This window comes from Dermacentor silvarum, chromosome 10, assembly GCF_013339745.2.
Source record: "Dermacentor silvarum isolate Dsil-2018 chromosome 10, BIME_Dsil_1.4, whole genome shotgun sequence".
Lineage (NCBI taxonomy): Eukaryota > Metazoa > Arthropoda > Arachnida > Ixodida > Ixodidae > Dermacentor > Dermacentor silvarum.
In genome coordinates this window covers 107220031-107240134 of record NC_051163.1, presented here as the reverse complement: position 1 = coordinate 107240134, position 20104 = coordinate 107220031, and the positions used below count along the sequence as shown (strand labels likewise).

At 45.5% G+C, this 20104-nt stretch overlaps 1 long non-coding RNA gene across 1 annotated transcript; it reads right to left on the bottom strand.

Moving 5' to 3' along the window:
• Positions 1-1471: 1471 nt before the first annotated feature.
• Positions 1472-16213, bottom strand: LOC125940661 (uncharacterized). Its single transcript, XR_007463859.1, has 3 exons — positions 16134-16213; positions 12334-12408; positions 1472-10164 (listed from the first exon to the last, which is right to left on the bottom strand). It is a non-coding gene; the product is annotated as an uncharacterized LOC125940661 (long non-coding RNA).
• Positions 16214-20104: the final 3891 nt, after the last annotated feature.

Genomic DNA, 20104 nt, shown 5'->3' with positions numbered 1-20104 from the left:
CGTGCAAGTGCCGCGAGATGAAGAACCAATCAAAAGCAACGAGGGTGACGTCACGGAGCCATGGCAACCAGACCTCCGCCGCTCCGCGCCGGGTTATCAATCAACGATCGTCTCTCACAGTTCTATGGAGGGATTTCTGGACACTGTCCGATCGTACCCTTTTCGCTCACGGTGATTCCGCGTTCCGAGAGCATAGGCGAGATCATATCGCGCTGCCGCGCGGCGAGACGCGGTTGCCACGGTGGACTTCGCGGTAAGGCGCTGACACGCGGTAACTTGCCGCTCGCGGCATGACGCGCGTTTTTGTTTTTGCGCGCGTTTTTGCCGTACGCGGCCGACGCACGCACCGAGTCAGAACGAAACTACCGTTCCGTGCAACTGCAGACGAAATCGCGGTCGCTATCTATGCGATCATGGGTGGCCACTACGCAGCTTTTTAGGCGCGTGGCCGACATGCGTATTGAGACAAAACGAAACTAATTTTTGCCGCAACCGCTGCAGAAGAAACTGCGGCAGCTATCGACGCTATCATGGATGGCAACTATGAAATCCCGCAGCCAACGCATTGTTATACGCGGCGGTAAACACAATAAAGGCACAAATAGCCACGAAGCGTTCCGTCGTTGCTGTCAATCACGAACGATTTCCGCTGCTGACTGTGGCGATGCGGCGTCCGCCGCTTCGTTTCAGTTGTACGCTAGCGCCGTTTCTGCTCTTTTGCGTCGCACATTTCCGGCTCTCTGATCCAGAGAGCAGAGAAGATGGCAAGAGCCAGCGGAGCCCTGGACTAGGGGCCCCGACCATTAGCGATGCCCCATTAGGGCAAGACAAAACTATCTTTGGATTAAAGTTTATCTATCTATCTGGCTCTCTAATGCAAAAACGTATAGCCTTCAAGATTTACGATTGATGTGTGGCAGCCATGACGTGAAGCATAGCCTCCGAGATGTGTACCGGCAGTCCGTGGCTTTTGGTTGCTTATTCGGAAGCGCCGAATTCGAAAATATCGAATACCTGAATTCGAATTGAAGCAAATAACAAATATAGAATTATTCAATCAAATATTCGACAATATCAAATATTTGCCCATCCCTGCTAATAAGACACTGCCATTAGTGTCATTATATGACTAGCAAGGAGATACTACAGCGAAAACTCGTTATAACAAAGTTACATCCTGTACAAAATTATTTGTTATATCCAATATTCATCATGAGCATATATATTCTTTACTAGCCAATATCAGCAAAATTTTACGTTTACGTTACTGTATCCGTGATCATTGCATCAACGCATGACTTGTTATGTGCGTATAGTTCATGTGTGATGTACTTTTGCAGATATTTGCAGACTTGTATTTTTTTACCTTGTTCTTTTTTCTTTCTTTCATTTCCTGTGTGTTTCATTTTAACTTGTTCTCTGTGATATAATCATTCCTATCATATGCCCTTGACAGGAGGCCCCAATACAATCACTTTTGAGTTTGAGTTTATTTTCACCACAATCATTTTACATTTCTCTGACACAAATATGTACAGAAAAAAAAACTGTGGCGTGGCAGGCAGGAAAAAGCTGCGATTTGAAACACAGCTTGACTGGCCCCTACTCCCGGCAAAACAAGGTGGCAAAGTCTCAGCATTAAAAAATTTACTACATGTTATAAAATACAATGCATGTTACAATACACATAAAAGTCCATTTATCCATTGAAAGTAAGCTACAAGAAATACAAAATATACAACTGAAAATTTTTGCTGGCATTAGCTCATACAGAACAATGCATTTTCAACAATACTTGATGACAACATATTAAACACGTCATTTCACGAAAGAAGGCACAATCACTCAGATGCAACATTCAATTATTTAGTGTGTGCGGAATTTAGTATTTGAAATTTAGCATCTGAAAACAATAGTTTATTCGGCACCGGGGAATGTTCCAGTACTCACTGTTCCCAGTGAATCAGGACCAGGCACTTCGCTCTAGACATGCTAGACATGCTATACGTGTGAGGTTTTCATTCGCTTTGGTAATTTCAGTTTTATAAGCAAGTGTCAAAACGTATTTGCACATACTATCAAATCTTAACAGTTTAAATTTGTGAAATAAAGGTGAAGTATGAGTATTAAATGTGACGCTTGCAATAGAGCGCAACGCATTCTTGAAGTACGAGTAATTTTTGTTTAGAGTCCCAGGTACCCGTACCCCACACGAAGAGCCCGTACTGTGCGAAGTGAAAAGTGCATTATATATTATCAATTCTGACTAACTTGTAGGAATGACTGACACCTCCTATACGTTTTTCTAACCATCACTTTGAGAGGACAGCACTTATGATGGCCGAGGATCTGGGAAACTGCACCATGGCTCGCTGCCACAATGTCTGAGCCGACAAATCCCGGAAGACAGGACCTGCAGGCCCTCTTTAAGTGCGAGGCCGGTCGGAAGGTCTCTGTGTAACTAGAAGTGGCCTGGCACTGTCCCCAAATGAAATGGTTGTGCGGTCGTTTAAGAAGTACTTAATCTCAAATGAGCTCGACGGCGCAGATGACTTGATTCTTGAACGAACACTTTAGGAGACAGTTTTGCTTTCACGAGATTCTGCTTGCCGCAGCACCAAACCCCTCCAAGTATACGGTCAATAGCTCTCTTGGGACTCACAGTGAGCTTGGGACAGCACCAGAAACACTTGTCGGGAACACTTTCAGTGCAAAAGCATGCAAAATTTTCCAAAAGTCAAACTATCTTCAAACATGATCACCAGAGAATACCGCACAAGCAAAGCTGTCTCCACCTCATTTTTGAATTGCAATTTCTTGAATAAAGGTACCCTTTCTTTTTCAGTTCCTCTCGCATTACATTCTCGCTTTTTTTTTTATTTCGTATGCCAGGAAAGCCGAATCTTGTTGTCACATTACATTCGAGTAAATACGGTAACTAGTGTTGGGTAGATGCAGTTAAAATCCATCATGTCAAAGGATGCTGGCGTGGTAAATCTAAAATGGCATCAAAACTCATCTTTCTCATTTTTTGTCCTTTCTGTCAATCTAAGCCTCCACTGACAATGAGACTGCTTTATTTGCTATTCCATAAATGTCAGCTGCAAGTCTAAGTCAACCTAACATTTCACTTTAGCACCCCTTTCTTACAGTATGGTTATACTAATGTGATCACTTCCTCTGGAACATTAAACTGCACAGACTACAAAACATAATCCACTTATTCAACTTTTAACCACAGCAGCGTCATGACAAGACCCAACTTATTAAATTGTTTCATAATCGATGATGGCCTTCCAGCAGGGGAAGGCTGCAGTGAAAATAGACTGGACACAACTTATTGATTGGCCACCAAATACAGCACTCTCGTTGATATGATCCCTTTTCATATGATTACCTGGTGCCAACGTTCGAGATTTCAAACACAGAAAATGACCCAACCAGTTACGCTTCTTTTTTACTAGTTATTACATTCTGGGAAAATGCGACCTTTCAACACTAACGTTCAATACATCAACAAACTGCAATCGTATCATACTAAACCCATGTGAACAAGGAAAGGTGTGAGGCACGCATAATCGAGCAGTAGGCACCCGCCAGAGCAGCTTCCCTGTACTACTCGCCCGCCTGTGTCACGAGAAAATGCCAGCATGCACTCAGTTTCCTCTTCCGATACTAGGCAATCACCTTGCAGGCTGTCGCATGTAGCATTCACAGCTCTTGCCGTCAACCCCATCGTGATAAACATCTTCACCTATCCTTTTCACAGTGCATGTGGGGTAATGTCATTAGAAGCGTACTGCACGCCTTTAATATGCAATAACCCAAACATGCCCCCATTCCCTGTTGCAGGTGACTTAAAATGAGCGCCATGTTTTGCTCAGGCAGTACTTTATGCCGGTGTCGCCTACCAGCTCGCTTTCGTTTCAGTTTAAAACACTACGCAATAGGAAAACAAGAAAGTGACTTGGGTCGCTCGGGTCTCACCAGCTAAAAGCGCATCGATGTCTCATGACGCAACGATTCTCACCGAGCGGGCACATAAAAATTTTCCGCCAAATGCCCGCCAGAAAAAGCTGCTGACCCAGGCCGAATTCGAGAAGCGCTAAGGCAGGCATGTCGAAGCTGCAAAAGCAACAATGCAAGCCTCAGGTCCCTCGGACCCCAACAGCTCGCTGATCGACGCCTCGTGCTACAACTATATCTAAATGACAACTGCAATTTATTTTCCCAAGGTTTTGCGTCGTATGTTTTCTCGGTTATTATGTTTTAACAGAACGTATGAACACGTATTAAAAACTGTATTAAAAAACCTATACTTAGGCAACCTTATTGCGATATACCTACCGCTTCTTTTTAAACTAACATTTTTTTTTTATCACCTGTGGCAGATAGGAGAATTCATCCTGGAGATGGATTACTGAAAGAGGCAGGCATTACTTGCATGAGTAATCGGAATGCATAATTGAATAAATAAGAAAGTTTCACCCATTAGGTATTTAACTAATTACTTAACAGCACATATTGGAATTTACAAATTGTATTCAGTGAATTGCAAGACGTATCCACTTGCAACAAATTATGAAAATGACGTAAGTTTCGTGTCAGTTTTGTGCTGTTTCGTACCGATTTTCTGCCAGTACTCTTTTCTCTCAAACCAGGAACAGCATGTATAACCAACATCGCAGTACACTCCCTTTAGGACAAGCTTGCTTAACCCAAATTTTCTAATATTAGGTACAATTTTGAACATTTGGTTGGTTTCCCATAGACCTAGTGCAAAAAGAAACTGCTAATTTGGTAAGGCAAAACTTTACGTTTTCTGCTTAGGCAGCTGTCCTCAGGTGGTTTGAAAGCAGCGATTGAAGATAAGCACCAATAAACCGAGCTTAAAAATTTTAGCCGTATTCTGGTCGTAGTAATACAGTGGTAGGTAAGTGTGGGACGTACTTAAAAGTGTCTAGTAGGTATCACACCCCAAATTAGTCTTTATTTCACAGAGCCTCTGTCTGTCTAGTATGCCGAAGAAATCCCAACTCTGAGCCGTCATTGTCGCTGCCGCTCTTGCCAGTCATACCAAATGGTGTTGTCCTCCGTTCCGTCAAGCGCATTCAACCTTGAAGCCGTGGATTACAATTTTGGGCAATACCATGCCCACAATGGTAGTATCCAGTCACAGACTGTTTCCAGAGGAGCTCTCTTTACCCTCTCTGTGAGAATAAGGCCATGTTCTCTGCTGGCCATCAATTCCACATACAGTTTACGCACATAGTCCTTACGAGGCTTGCTCGACGAAATGTCCATGCACTGCCGGACTCATGTTAGGCCATCCAGAATAACAGCCAAGCTTGGCTTTATGTCTAGCAGCTTTTCTTTCACACTGTTGACAAAATGGCCCTTGAAGCTGAAAAGCAGCAACAGCGATGGCAGTCACAGCATGGCGCCTGGTCGTCTTTCCCAGAGAATGTCAATCCAGTCGTGCATTATTGCTTCATTCATCCGTCCATTTTCGTGAACATGGACGTGAATGTACCCTTGAATATTTATCTTTGTCAACATCTCTTTCTTGCAAATGCCAAAGGGCGGGAGTTTGCACTCCATCAGCGGTCGCCCCAACCATTACAGTGCAATGCTGTTTTTTACAGCCTACTGTTTTTACGGAGACAGAAAAAGCGCATTTCACACTGTGGTGCTAGGTGGCATGTCAAATGTCAGTGGTATTTCATCGACTTTCCCGACCTGTGACATTACGAAGTTGTTGACCTGGTGCAGTCCAATCAAGTAAGTGACGGAGGGCAGTCCTTCGTTTCAAAAACAGGCGATCACTTCTCATGAAGCATGTCACCAACCCTCTGCTTGCTTTGAACGTTGCAGCAGGGATGCCTTTTTTGTGCACAATTGCCTGAAATTGCAGAAACTGGCATGACACAGCGGAACCAGAGGATCTATTTTTTCGAAAATATTTTACGAGGTCCTTGCTTTTGTTCTTAAAATGCTTTTCTTTCCAGTATTGCATCAGTGAGCTGAGCCTTCTGTTCTCACGAGTAGCACATACAGCTCTCACTGATTCTGAACTCCTTGGCAGCAGCACGGTTCCCATTTTCCTCGGTGAACTGCATTACACAAAGTTAAAACTTGGCTGTGGAGGTATTGTACCCCATCAAAAGAGCAGTCGTTGAAGTTGGGTCGATTAAAGCACGACTGATCCTAGAGCACACACCACACGGTAATCAAAAATGGTTGCACAGGCTGCTCCACCGCCGCTACTGATGATTTGTCTGCACAGAGAAGTTCTGTGCTCTCCCGCCCTCCAGTACAGAAAACAGTGCTAACTAAAAAAGAATGCGCACAGCTTGTTTTTTCTGCGTGACTTCACTTTGACAAGCGACCCTTCCCCGCTAGATGCCTTCACCTACAGCAACTGCAGCACTGGCATAGCGATTGCGGGCAACATTGAAGCGGTGCCGATCTCCCCAACCCTGCCTTGTGCACACGCATCGACGGCCTGCTGCGGGCAGGACAGGGTGCGCAAATTATGCAATGAAAAGCTTTTAATATGATAAGCATTCCTAGGGAATGTCATGCACTTTTCAGGGGCTTTATGCCTCTCTGTCAGTGTCTCTAACCGTCTTACCACCAACTTGGGTCCCTCGTAGTCCATGGTCTAATGGTTAGAGCACTGGGCTGCTGTGATAAGGGAACCAGGTTTGAAGCTAATCGTTGGGCCAACTTGGGTCACGGGTATGTGACACTGTGTACGTGCCGCTTATCAGTTAATCTGCTTCATGCGAACGTGTGGTACTGGGTATGTGTCAATGCTTAACTACAGCTCTTCCATGAACTCCGTTCATCCTAACTTGGATCCCTGCACATGTGAAACTAGATGTGTGCCACAGTTCAATGAACCTCTTTGTGAAATTGGGTCACTGGGTATTGTCCCAACACAAGTGCTACTTTTCAATATGTCTTTTACGCTTACTTGTGCTGGCTATATGTAGCTGGGGACATGCCGCCCTTCAATGAGCCCTTTTGACGCCAACTTGTGCCACTATGTATGTGCGGGTCTTCATGGAAAAAGATATTTAAATTTCAATGGTGGTGGGTGGAGTCAAACTTGTGTCATAAATAATAAATTTTGTCTGCACACATGCCGCACTGGGACTTTGCTGCGGTGGCGCTAAATGATGCAGCGTGTTCTGAGGAGTGAGAGAGCCTCCCGGCTATATACACGCCTCATACACAATGTGTTTCAGCAGTTGCAATATGGTGCATTAATACATTGCTTCAACACTAATCGCAGACACGTCAACATTCATCGTGAATGGATTCTGTCAGATTTTTTTCAAAAACCAGGGTGTTAATTTAACACTTCACATGTATTTTTGGGCACATAGTGGAATAGAGATATCGGCTAGGCGTTTGTACTTTGTCTTCTATCTACTGTACCAAAAGTATTTTATTATCCAAAAAAGCAAATTATTAACATTTTTTTTTTGCCCATACCTAATTTTAAACAAATTTTTGTACATTTTCTTATCAAACAAGAACTATTTATTCTACAGCTTTAATTTTGGCACAGTATAATGACATACAACCATTCAGTTTGCGCAGAAAAAATTGTTGTGCTACCTTTTGTCATACTGAAAATAATGGTACCGACATAACGTAAAATCTTGTTTTGAAAGAACTGAGTTCAATGTAAACAATAACATCAATCACACATTTTTCACTCTGCCAACACTTTTTTAGACATTCTTTGACCCATTTTAGGATGAAGTGTGAAACTGGAAAGGATTTAGAAAACAATTCACTTTCATATTTAGAAAAGAACAAAAATACATTTTTGTCAGAATCTTCGCTTACCCTGTCCCCCTAAGGGTGCACAAATTCCTCAAGTAAATACGGTATATTTTGTTTAAAACCAGTTTCGCACAACTTTTTTTAAGGGTCCCTGAAGCCCAATCTTTATGCCAACAGCAAAAGTGGATGTTTTGCCCCCATCTGCCTGCAAGCTGTGGATAAGATTACCATAGCAATAAAGTAATCATTGGGACAAGTTACACTGACAAGCCATTTCAAAAGCCAGATAGGGAATTGGCTATCACTGCTAAATGTGAAAAGCTGGTTATGCTTTGGTGTCCTCTCGTAATTTCATGCTAACATTATGTTACCGTGAGAATATGCTTGGTAAACCAAAAAAGGATGAAACAGGAAACATAGGTGGTGATGCCGCCTTGAAATTTCGGCACCAAATATTTTGACGGCACCTACTAGGACCTATTTAATTGCTTATCGATAAAAATGGGCTACATTGTGTTTTGAACAAAGGAAGATTGAACATGGCAAGCTTTGGGAACTTTTACCGAGCCAACAGCATCCAAATACGAACAAAATGTTTTCAAATTCGTGACATCACATTGCCTTACTGCCGTTGGGGCTTCGGCGTAAAATTCAGAAAATGGTACTCTGATCTTATGTTCTCTTCAACTTTCAACTTATTATCATGCAATTAACGAGAATAGAGTTTCAAGACACACTTTATCAGTCTAAGTTAATTACAGTCGACGTCCGATTTCCCGGACGCCCGAAATTCCGGACATGCCTGATTTCCCGGACTCATCTGTGGCACCGTCAAGTTCCTCATAGAGTCAATGTATTAAAAAGTCCGAAATTCCGGACGCTTATAGCCTTCGCCATCCGATTTCCCGGACTTTTTACTGTTAACCGCCGACCCAAAGTCACCACCGCCGCCGCCATTTTGGTTGTTTTCATATCCTCGAGCCCACCATACTCGCATCGCAGGTGTGGCCAGCAGCACCGCGCCGCGGCTGCCGTAACCTCGAAACCGCACGTGTCAATCCGTTGCCAGCCGTAGCTTAGCCAAGCCAAACCTCACTGTGTTCGTTCACGTGTTGTTTTGTCAGCTCTGCCAGCTCTGCGGTCGTGTCTGCGGTTGATCGTTTGCTGCTGCGCGCTATCTTCAGTGATCATGTTTCCCGACCTTCAGCATCCACCGAGTTCCTAGCTGTTTCGTGCTGCGCTTTTCGTCGAGCGGATTCGCCGTTTACAGCGATGGCACTGACTGCTCCTTCGTCTTCGTCCGCGCCTTTGAACGAACTGCCATCCGCGAACTGCCCTCCGTGGACGAACTGACGAAGTGACGAACTGCCATCCGCGGACGTTGCCTTCGACGATCTGCGCGCTGCCGGCGTGTCGATTCCAGCCGGGATAACCTTTGAGGGCTTCGCCGACGCTGACAAAGACCTCGAGCTATGTGCGGAGTTGACCGATGACGAAATCATTCGTCAAGTTACGGAGACACCGAGAACGAAGAGCCAGCTCCTACACAGCCAACGAGCTCGGAGTTGACGCGAGCACTGATGACACTGTCATCGGTGTACAGCGGCAACATGACGTTGACTGCAATTGAGGCAGACATGATCGCGGGCAAGCGGACCGTGCAAAAGAAAATAAGCGACTTCTTTGCGCCCAAGTGCTGACCTATGAGGTAGCGCCGGCCACGTCGTATTTTTTTTTTTTTTTTTATAAACGGCTCTTTTCAGAGCCACCTAAACGATGCATTGGCTGAATAGCAATGAGAATCTTGTACTCCGGCCGTGACCCTCTCCGTCAGCGAAAAATACCTACCAAAAAGGTGCGTTTTCACGTGCATTCGTTTTTCCGGACTGCCCGATTTTCCGGACGTTTTCGCGGTCCCTTGAGGGTCCGGGAAATCGGACGTCGACTGTAAGTGCTTCGCTTAAGTCTCCTTTTAGATTCTGAAACTGCACGATAAGTTATGAGGCATGCATTAGTACCAGGACCCGTTCAATTTTGACCACCTGGGTTTCTTTAACAGGCACCCAATGCATGGTACCCAAGCACTTTCACATTCTGCCCCATCAGAATGCAGATGCCACGGCTGAGATTGAACCCGCACACTCGTGCACAGCAGCGCAACAACACTGTAGCCAGAGTTACCACAGCGGACACCAGTATGAATGAATGAACTGCATGCTCCCACTGATTTGTAATGAGCTGCTGCAGCGATGATCTGGTCACAAGAAAAAAGACCAGGTATGATGGAAGCAGCCAATGTCTGGACCACACCACACCAAGGGCTTGCCAATCCACAAAGGAGCCGGCTTCAAGGCCATTCTGCACCTGTGCACACGAAGAGAAAGAGAACTATTGCACTTCCGGGATGGTGCACATTCTCGCTATATCAACAGCAGTGTCGATTTATTGACCTGCTCCAAGCATTTAAGTGTACTTTAAGAACCGGAACATAGGCCGATGCAGAATATAGGCCGACCCCTGGCTTTGAGGTGAATAAAATTGAAAAAAGCAATTCTTAATTTCAATTACCAACAGAGCGTACTTTATTTGGTCAATACACTCATTTACTATCACAGGCAATAGCCGCATATGAACTGTCAGGATTCTTGTCTAGGGACGGCCACTAGTCACATATGACCTGCTAATTTTGCACCCACCCGTAGCAGTAATGCAGGTTTGCAGAGCGTTGCGAAGTTTGCAATGGCAACAACAAAAATAGCTACACTTTCTTAGTGTACAACTGAAGCAATTGAATAAGACCATTTACATTGTGCCAAATACTGCTACAGTATAAGACAAGGTGCCACTTTTTCATGAATTTAACTCAACCTACAGTAGTGAACAAAAAGATATGGTTTGCGTTTCTGTGCTGTGAGCTAAACTGCTGAGAATGTTGGTGCTGCATTAAGCCGGACTGCTATCCCACGAGCAATAGTCTCTTGAACACACACTGCCATCACAATTTATTCACACAGCCATTTGTGTATTCTAAGAATGTATCACAAGGAAACCGTAATATCAACCAGTAGTGAAAATACGTATGCACAGGTGAGAGAAATTTCAAAGATGGATGGGGAGCTTAGCAGGGCAAAAGGTTTCGCATGCTTCTACACATTCAATCTACAACAAGAGGTCAAAGGATGAGAGAAAAGAAAAAAAAGCAAATGCATCCACTCGCACAAAAACTCGGAAAGGGGGAGCAGTGAGTACCATGAAAAGAACAAAGCCGAAAGAGAAGCTTTATGCATCGTCAATAAACAAAATGTAATCAATTTCTATCACTGTGGCTGCACCACAAAGATGGATAAAATTTTGTTTACTGACAGTGCCATAAAGCTCCACTTTCAAAGACAAGCACTCACCTAACAGATATATTTTGGGAAGAAAACAGTTCACGGTTCTACACATATGCAGACAAAACGCCACCAATGGGTTGAAAAAACAAAACTCAGCTGGCACCGTATCAGAGGTAGACAACTTGTCACTGAAGCCTTTCGGGCAACCTATTCTTGCCCTTCAAGTCAACAGGTGAGTCACTAAAGCAATCACCGCTCCACTGCCCAAAGAAAAAAAGCGTAGAAAAAGCTCACTTGTGACCTTGTTCCTCCTTCTACCCAAGACAGTAGATTTAATTTAGAATGCACTTGTGGCTACTATGACATTTCCTCAACACCCAAAAGCTTTTGTAAGAAAACAAAAATAAAGCCGACCACTTATAATAATAGTGCCTCACTTATAATAAAATAGTGCCTTACTCCGTTCAATCACAACAAATTGTTTGACCCGTTGAATGCAGCCTCTTGATGAGCAGGGAGAGGGGGCAGACTGCATCAAACTTTGTAGTTACTCCAAGGCCTATGGCACATGCCACACAATGCAGCCAATGAATGCAGCCCAGCACCATGCTTTTTTTTTTCTTTCTTTCCAGCTTGTAGATGCGATGCCGGCAATGCTGGCATCGCGCAGCCAGTCGCACCTTTGCTGTGCATCGGCTTTTTAATACGATTAGCATTCTTAGGGTAAATCACGCACTTTCCGCTGTAAGTTTCTAACCGTTTTCTGGGGCAAGAATGCACGCGATGGCGCACTTTGGCTAGAGAGAGACCACCCCTAGTACCAGTGCAATATATCCACAGCCTGTGCAGTATGAGCAGTCCTGCTATCGTACGACATGCTGGCAGCAATGGGGCCATCAATTCTTTACACAGAGAACTCAAGATGGTGATCGACATGAACGCAAGATGGACCAACTTGGCCAAATCAAGTTGTTGCTATTTACATGGACGGTTTAATAGGGTCACAAAAATGAGGCGGCTTCCATACTTCCGAACTCACAATTGTTTTCCCAGTGACACAAAAGAAAGTTGCGAGTTCAAAAACACGCAAACTGCTCTGTCAGGCACTGGAGAAAAACACCACATCTGCAAGCAGCAGCGTGAGCTCCATGATCACAAGCAGCATTGCACAGTATCGTAAAAATATTGGCACGCATACTTGCTTGTCACGTTTTGGTGACCACCCTTTCACTTGCTCACAACTGTTAAAGTTGTCACTCGGCGTAAGGTGCACCTGCATATATTAGACCATCCTCCATTATTGTCAATTCTATCTGTTGTTTGTGTTGTCGCTGAACCCTGTAATCAGATTGCATGTGTGACGTGAATAGTGTTGTACTATGCCGAAGGCATGTAAAGGCCAGCAATCACGGTAGAACATGTATACAGAGTTACATGTTCTGTATGTATACAGAGTCGTGTATACATAGCTGGTAGGCTTGACCCGCAAATTAGATTTCAACAATCAACAGATGGACTTGTCACTATCATTCTGCCCAAGTGTAACTTGTCTTTGTGGGCACAGGTTCGGCCAATAAAGAGTTTGTTTTGTGACTTGCTGTTGTGCCACATTTGGATTTTTCACCATCACAATAGCGTGACATCTGGTAGAGGTGTTTTTGCATCCACGTACCGGACGCCCCCGTCAAACCAAGCTCTGTGAACTATGTGACAAAATGACACAAACTGCATTAAATAGGTCTGCTTATTTGCATTCAATTTCTGTCATTAGCTCATTTTGATTTTTGTTTTAAGCGAGACTAAAGGCCAAACCATACATACATGTGCTGGCGCACGAAAGCTTGCACCCATTTACTTCATGCATGCGCAGATGGTGCATCCCAGATCATAAGAGGTCTTTTAGAAAAGTATCCAACCTTTGGCCTAAAAAAAGCTGGCATAACTGGAACGTTGGAAACCTAAACACCCTCGAACTAGTCTTGGGATTCCACACACTTCCCCCAGCGGTGCTGCCATTGCTGGAAGCATTCCGAAAAGGCCTCTTCTTGAATGGAGTTTAGCTCAGCTGTCATTGCAGCCACAATGTCCTCTCTTGTCTGAAATTGCACTCCTTTCAATGGCCTCTTGATTTTGGGAAACAGCCATAAGTCGCAGAGGGCCATATCAGGAGAGTAAGGAGCCTGTTGAACAACAGGAGTCTGGTTTTGCATCAAAAAAGTCTGAATCAAGTGCGAGGAATGTGCAGGAGCATTATCGTGATGAATGCGCCAATTTCCTGTTGACCCCAACTCCGGTCTCGCACTGCACAGCATCACGTAGGTGATGGAGGACATCCCTGCAGTACTCTTTGGTGATTGTTTGACGCTGTGGTGTGTACTCATGGTGTACCACACCGCGGGAGGCAAAGAAAGCAGTCAGCATCACTTTGACATTGCTGTGCACTTGGCGGGCCTTCTTTGGTCTTGGCGACATGGAAAGCTTCCGCTGTGACAACTGGGATTTGGTTTCCGGGTCGTACCCGTACACACAAGACTCGTCACCAGTGATTTGGCGTTCATGAAGTTGGGGTCACTGTTTGTGGAATCCAGCATGTCCTGTGAGACTCCAACACGAAGTTGCTTTTGCACCACCGTGAGCAGCTTCGGCACAAATTTTGTCGCAACTCTCTTCATGGACAAATCTTCGGTCATAATAGAATGTGCACAAAAAGTGCTGATGCCCACCTCTTCCGCAATTTCTCGGACAGTCACACGACGATCCCGCATCACCACAGCATTCACTTCGGCAATGACCTGGTCATTTCGGCATGTTGATGGCCGACCGTAGCGTGGCTCACTCTTCATCGATGTGCAGCCATCTTTAAAACGGTTGTAGCACTCCTTAATCTGTGTCCTGCTCATAGCATCGTCACCGAAAGCGTCTGAATCTTCCGAATGGTTTCCACTTGGCTGTCGCCCAGTTTCTGGCAAAATTTGATGCAGTAGCACTGCTCCAGTCGCTCCGTCATTTTCCTTGCCATAAATAACCAACAAGAGCACTGCGCACTACCTCCCTCAAACGCTGCGTCCCAGCGACTGACACTATCGGAAGGCGGGAAAAAATTCGCGCATGCGCATGAAGGTTCAAGGTCGGCTGATGCAAGCGTGCTTGTTTCATATCCATCAGGTGTTCGCAAAAAAAAAATAAGGTCAGATATTTTTCTAACAGACCTCGTACATATTGAAGCGCGGCACGAGCACAGATATCTTCTCCAGAGAATTATTGGTGCTCTGGCTGCCTAGCGAAAATAATGAGCCAAGTTGGTTTGCACTCACGCAGTTCTTGTAGGCACGCCAAATACAAAGTGCATGAGCATGAGCTTCCGCGTGCCAGCAGGTGTACGTGTGGTTCAGCCTTAATGCTCGGGGACGTCTAAGACATCAGTATTATCAAGAACAGAGCTTTAGTAATTGAGAAATTGAGGTAAATCCAAGACACAATTTGAGGCTCCACCGGGATATTCAAGTACTAGCACGATGACGCAGTGACTCCTCATTACAAATCTGTCACTAGTACTCAACCACTTATAATAAAAAGATCACTACATAACATTATAGACCCTTTTCATGGTGATCCCATGGGTGCCGCCATGTTTGATCACATGATGACACGTCCAATGCTTGCATCAGCTGCCTCTGTTACCTTCTTGTTTACAATGCATGAGCATGATGACCGTGTGGCTCAGCAAAGCGTTGTTTCGGTGCGGATAAGGTAGATGGTGACTGGGTGGACGACACAAAGCTTTGACCACAGCTTCAGAGGAGATGTAAGTGCTTTCAGAGCTCATTACGCCGTGTCCAAACAATGTGAGCAGCGTATACGGTGCTTTACGAGAAGCAGGGCTAGAGATGGTATTCCCAGCTGTCCAAACTTCCCGCGCTTCTGAATTAAATGAGGACCAGTGTCTTTCGGTAGTCAGTCATTATTTTACACTCACTTTGAAGCAGCGGTTTGTCATGTTTTTGACTAAGTAACTGTAACTGTCCTCAGTGAGGTCACTACCTGATTGTTTAATTTCTGCCTGATTGATCGCGGGTATGCTCAGTTGCGATAGATTTGTTCTTGACCGTGCACAACACTTGTAAAGTAGATGTTCAATACTTTGTAACAGCTTATAGCAATGATGCATAATTGCTAGTTACTTGCTTCCTCTGTGGATCGTCCCGAAACGTTCAGCTTCAAACATTTGTGTGCGGTCAGCGTAGTCCATCATCCACGCTTCGGCACGTTGAATCAAGAGTGCACCCATTCATGTAATCTTGATACATTGGCAATAGAGTGGCCGTAAGTTTGCGCGTGAGTTAGCGGCCTCTTTTGTGAAATGTCCTTACGTTACTTTGTTTCGAGTCATTTGACACCATAACAAGCATTTATGACTATGGTTGGAGCCTGGTAACTTAAGAGCGCATTGACAGGAACGGCATTAGCTCAGCAGCGCGAATTACTGGCCTCTCGTCGAAGCAGGACGCTGGGGTTGCATAGAGCGCACGAAGCTACGCTAGTAGCACTGGTTCATCGAAGCGTTCGCATGGGTGTCCAGCATCGTCTACAAACGTTCCATGAGTATTGACATAGCGCAATCTCGGACATGTGTACAAAGTGCCAGCTCGCGGAGACGCCTCTCCGGGCAGACAGAGTAGCGCGGAGGCATTGTTTTGTAACGATTCCTACAGTTCTCCGAAAATGGTTTCGCAATAAGTCGTGTTCCCGCTACCGTCGAGAACGGTCACGTTGCAGAACGGATTACAAGGAATGAATTGAATCAGAGAAAATGAATCTGTACAACATGCGGCCCCACCACTGCAAGCAGTTTCGCGGCAACTCGTCTAGCAGTGCTTCCTTAGCAGGTAATCCAATCGCAGACCAAACTGACCGTTCTAGCTTGCACAGCGAGCGGATTCTATAGTTTCGCTGCACTACAAATAAAATCAAAGGAAACAGACAAGCGAATTAACTTACCTTCTATCAAGCATGGCAATAGCTACGTTTTGTTTACACAGCGCTGCCTGCACCGCCATTAGTGCAGTGGCAAGCCCGTGCGCCGGATTGAATTGGCTTGCTACACGCCTTAAATAAATCCAAAAATATATGACGTCTTTTTCGCTCTTGTAATCGTTTCCGTCGCATGTAGCTAGCAAGAGCATAGCCTTAGAGAGCTGTATTTGATGCTGAAAGAGCCGATTACTGGGCGTAGATCTTAAAACCACTCAAGCTTCGTAAAATAACGACCACGGTGCTTTTCACTCCTCCGCTCCTCTTCATTTCCCATCTCGTTCACGCTCCCTCGTAAAATCCCTGACACTTCGTAAAGTAGCGAAACTCTGCTCCTCCTCGTTTCTCCTCTCTTTCGCGTTTCCTCCTCGACCGTGTCGCCGCCTACTATGCTTCAAGGTAGCAGACGGTCTTTTGCAGAGTGAATGCACGCACAGTAAGGTGGTGCACTTTAAGCGCTCGCGTTCGCTTTCCAGCTCCGAGCAACTTCATGTACAACATAATATTTCTATACGGAGGCTTATACAAATTAAGCAACTGCTCCTTACTTCCTGTTTTGATAACCTTTGGCCCATGACGACTCCGAATGTTAGAATTATTAGATAAGAAACATTGGTCAAGCGCGTGCTGCAAGATCTTGTTGCGAATGGTTATAAGCATGTTTATGGTCCAACGCTACCATTCTGGCCTCCAGCAAGTCCTCAGTAACCTAAGTAATCCGCGCCGTCCTTACCAGGTGAATCGTATCGCCTATGACGCACAAATACTGGCAAAGGGCACGGATGATCGCTGCTCTCAAGGTTCGATAGAGTATTGCAAGCTACAGTGCCGCCTAGTAAGTGGTTCGTGGGGAAAGGGAAAAGTTGACGCTATCTTCTGCAGCCCTTGAGGGAGCACGGCTCAGCGCCAAAACGTGCAAGCCTTCGTGCGTGCTTGCCAATCTAAGCGCGCGCAAACGCTCTCAGATGGGTGCTGGTGCTATTATGTCTCTCGTGACCAGTCGACAGAAATACGCGCGGCCAATCATCAAGTCGGGACAATGCGTGGGTAGAAAATGAAATATATATATATATATATATATATATATATATATATATATATATATATATATATAATGAAAGAAATGCTCACACGTTTAACAACAACAAAAATACTATTATTTTACTGACGTTTCGGCCGGTGGTCCGGCCTTCATCGGAGTGAATGAGAATACACAAGACGTTCGTTCCCAAGGTGTCGGGAAGTCACGTGAAAAGCACATGTGGCTCCAAACAATGTGTAAGGGGAAAAAACAAAACAAACAGCAAAAATACCCGTTTTTTTAAAACGAGGCACTAAAAGATGGAGAGAGCACCACACGTGGATGGCTGTGATGAGTCACGGAGGTGGACGCGTGGTCCTCACCGTCAAAGAAGCGGGAAAAAAAAAGAGAAAAAAAAATGGTGGCGGAAGGGGGGAAAAAGGGAGGAAAACATATGTGGGTGGCTTTGATGAGCCGCCTTACTAAGGCAGCGCGTTCCCCAGTCCCGAGGGACCACCATCGTTTAAGATAAGAAGACACTCCACGGCAGACACGCCGTGCGAAGGGGGCATGCGACACAATAAAGTCTCCAGAGTGAAAAAGAGAGAGGATATGCGGACGTGCCAGCACGAAGCAAGACCGTCTTATATGCGTTGCGGTTAGACTACAAGGAATTAACTTTCGGCTATAACCACATTTGTCTAATCAGAAGGCAAGGACGTGAGTTTCCCTTTGCTTTCATTAATACCCGAGGCGGTGGTATTAAACTTATAGATAAGATAGGACTCGCGAATTTCCCGGTCGTGGTGTGAGCGAAAGCCTGATTCCAATATTGTCGCCTTTAAGTCATTGAAAGAGTGACCGGGAAGGTTGACATGTTTGGATACGGGAAGGTTCAAAAGAGATTTTGTGTGTGACCTGTGGTTATTAAATCGTATCCTGAAAGGTGTCTCCGTCTGACCAATATACTGTTGACTACAAATTGTACATTCAAGAAGATAGATCACATTGGCGGTGTCACATGTAAAGTTTCCTTTTATTTGAACTGAGAAGTTGGACGCGGTACTGGTTGCTTTCTGTGTTGTCCTCATGTGAGGACAAACCTGGCAACGTGATTTGTTGCAAGGCATACAGCCTGTGCTACGGCTTGGGTTTAAGGTTGACTTTGTCAAACTGTCGCGTAAATTTTTATTTCTCCTATACACGACGCGGGGCGGTTCCACAAATATGCGCTTAAGGCGATCGCTTTGCGCTCCGATGGTGATAGATGGCTTGCGTAAGCAATAACGCGATCCTGGCCACGCTGACGCTGGGCTAAGACGGCACCTACACCATGACCGCTGGCATCTGTACGCAATTCTGTAGGGGCATCAGGGTCGAAGTGAGCGAGAATGGGTGGTGAGGTGAGAAGAGTGACGAGCCGAGAGAAGGCGGTGGCTTCTTAAGTGCCCCACAAAAATTGTACGCCTTTCTTCAGAAGATTAGTGAGGGGTCTAGCAATTGCCGGGAAATCTTGAACAAAACGACGAAAGTACGAGCATAGCCCAACAAAACTGCGAACGTCTGCGGCTGTCTTCGGAACCGGAAAGTCTCGGACGGCGCAAGTTTTGTCGGGATCAGGCTGCACTCCGGAAGCGTCGACGAGATGGTCCAGAACGGTAATTTGGCGGCGGCCAAAACGACATTTGGAATTGTTGAGCTGCAGCTTCGCCTTTCGAAATACATCAAGTATAGCTGTTAGACGCTCAAGGTGAGAGTCGAACGTTGGCGAGAAGACAATGACGTCGTCGAGGTAACAGAGACACGTGGATCATTTAAAACCTTGGAGCAAGGAGTCCATCATACGCTCAAAGGTGGCAGGGGCATTGCATAACCCAAACGGCATTGCTTATTAAATTGGTATAGGCCATCAGGTGTTACGAACGCGGTTTTTTCTCTGTCCATATCGTCAACAGCAATCTGCCAGTATCCAGAGCGAAGATCAATAGAAGAGAAATAGCTGGAACCGTGAAGGCAGTCAAGGGCGTCGTCGATACGTGGGAGCGGGTAGACGTCCTTCTTAGTAATTTTGTTCAAATGACGGTGGTCTACACAGAAGCGCCACGTGCCGTCCTTCTTCTTAACCAACACCACAAGTGACGCCCAGGGACTCGAAGAAGTCTCAATGATGTCTTTATCTAGCATTTTTGTCACTTCATTTTGAATTACTCGGCGTTCCGACGCAGAGACACGATATGGTCGTCGGTGAATAGGCGTAGCATCGCCAGTAGGAATCCGATGCTTGACCGCGAGCGTCTGGCCTAAAGGGCGATCGTCGAAATAAAAAATATCTCGGTACGTCGATAACACTTTGCAAAGGTCGTCAGCCTGAGTAGAGGACAGATCGGCCGCAACCATTTTCTTTATGTTGGGATCGGCGCCCGAGGCTGGCGTGAGGGGCACGCCAAGCTCGGGAGAACCATCGGTTGATAAAGCTGCCACTTGATGGTCGCCGAGGCAATCAACGATGGCAAGGCAAATACCTTGCGGGAGAATTTGTTTTTGTCAATGCAAAGTTAAAGATATGCATGCGAGGGCAGTTGTTAGTAATAGTAACAATACTGTCAGGCACGGTGACGTCATACTGTAGTGGAATGTCGGGCAGAGGAGTGACGAGGTACTCGCCATCAGGAACAGGTTGGGAAGACAACAGTTCAATATAGGCTATTGACTTTGGTGGTAGGCGAATAAAGCCGTTGGGGCGTAAGCGGCACGGGGGTTCATCAGGAGGTTCTGCGAGAATCGGCAACTCAAGGCGAAGAGTACTGGCAGAGCAGTCAATAAGAGCAGAATGCGCAGAGAGAAAATCGAGGCCGAGAATTAGGTCGTGGGGGCAATGAGCAAGCACGGTGAAGAGGACAGGAGTGTGGCGGCCGGC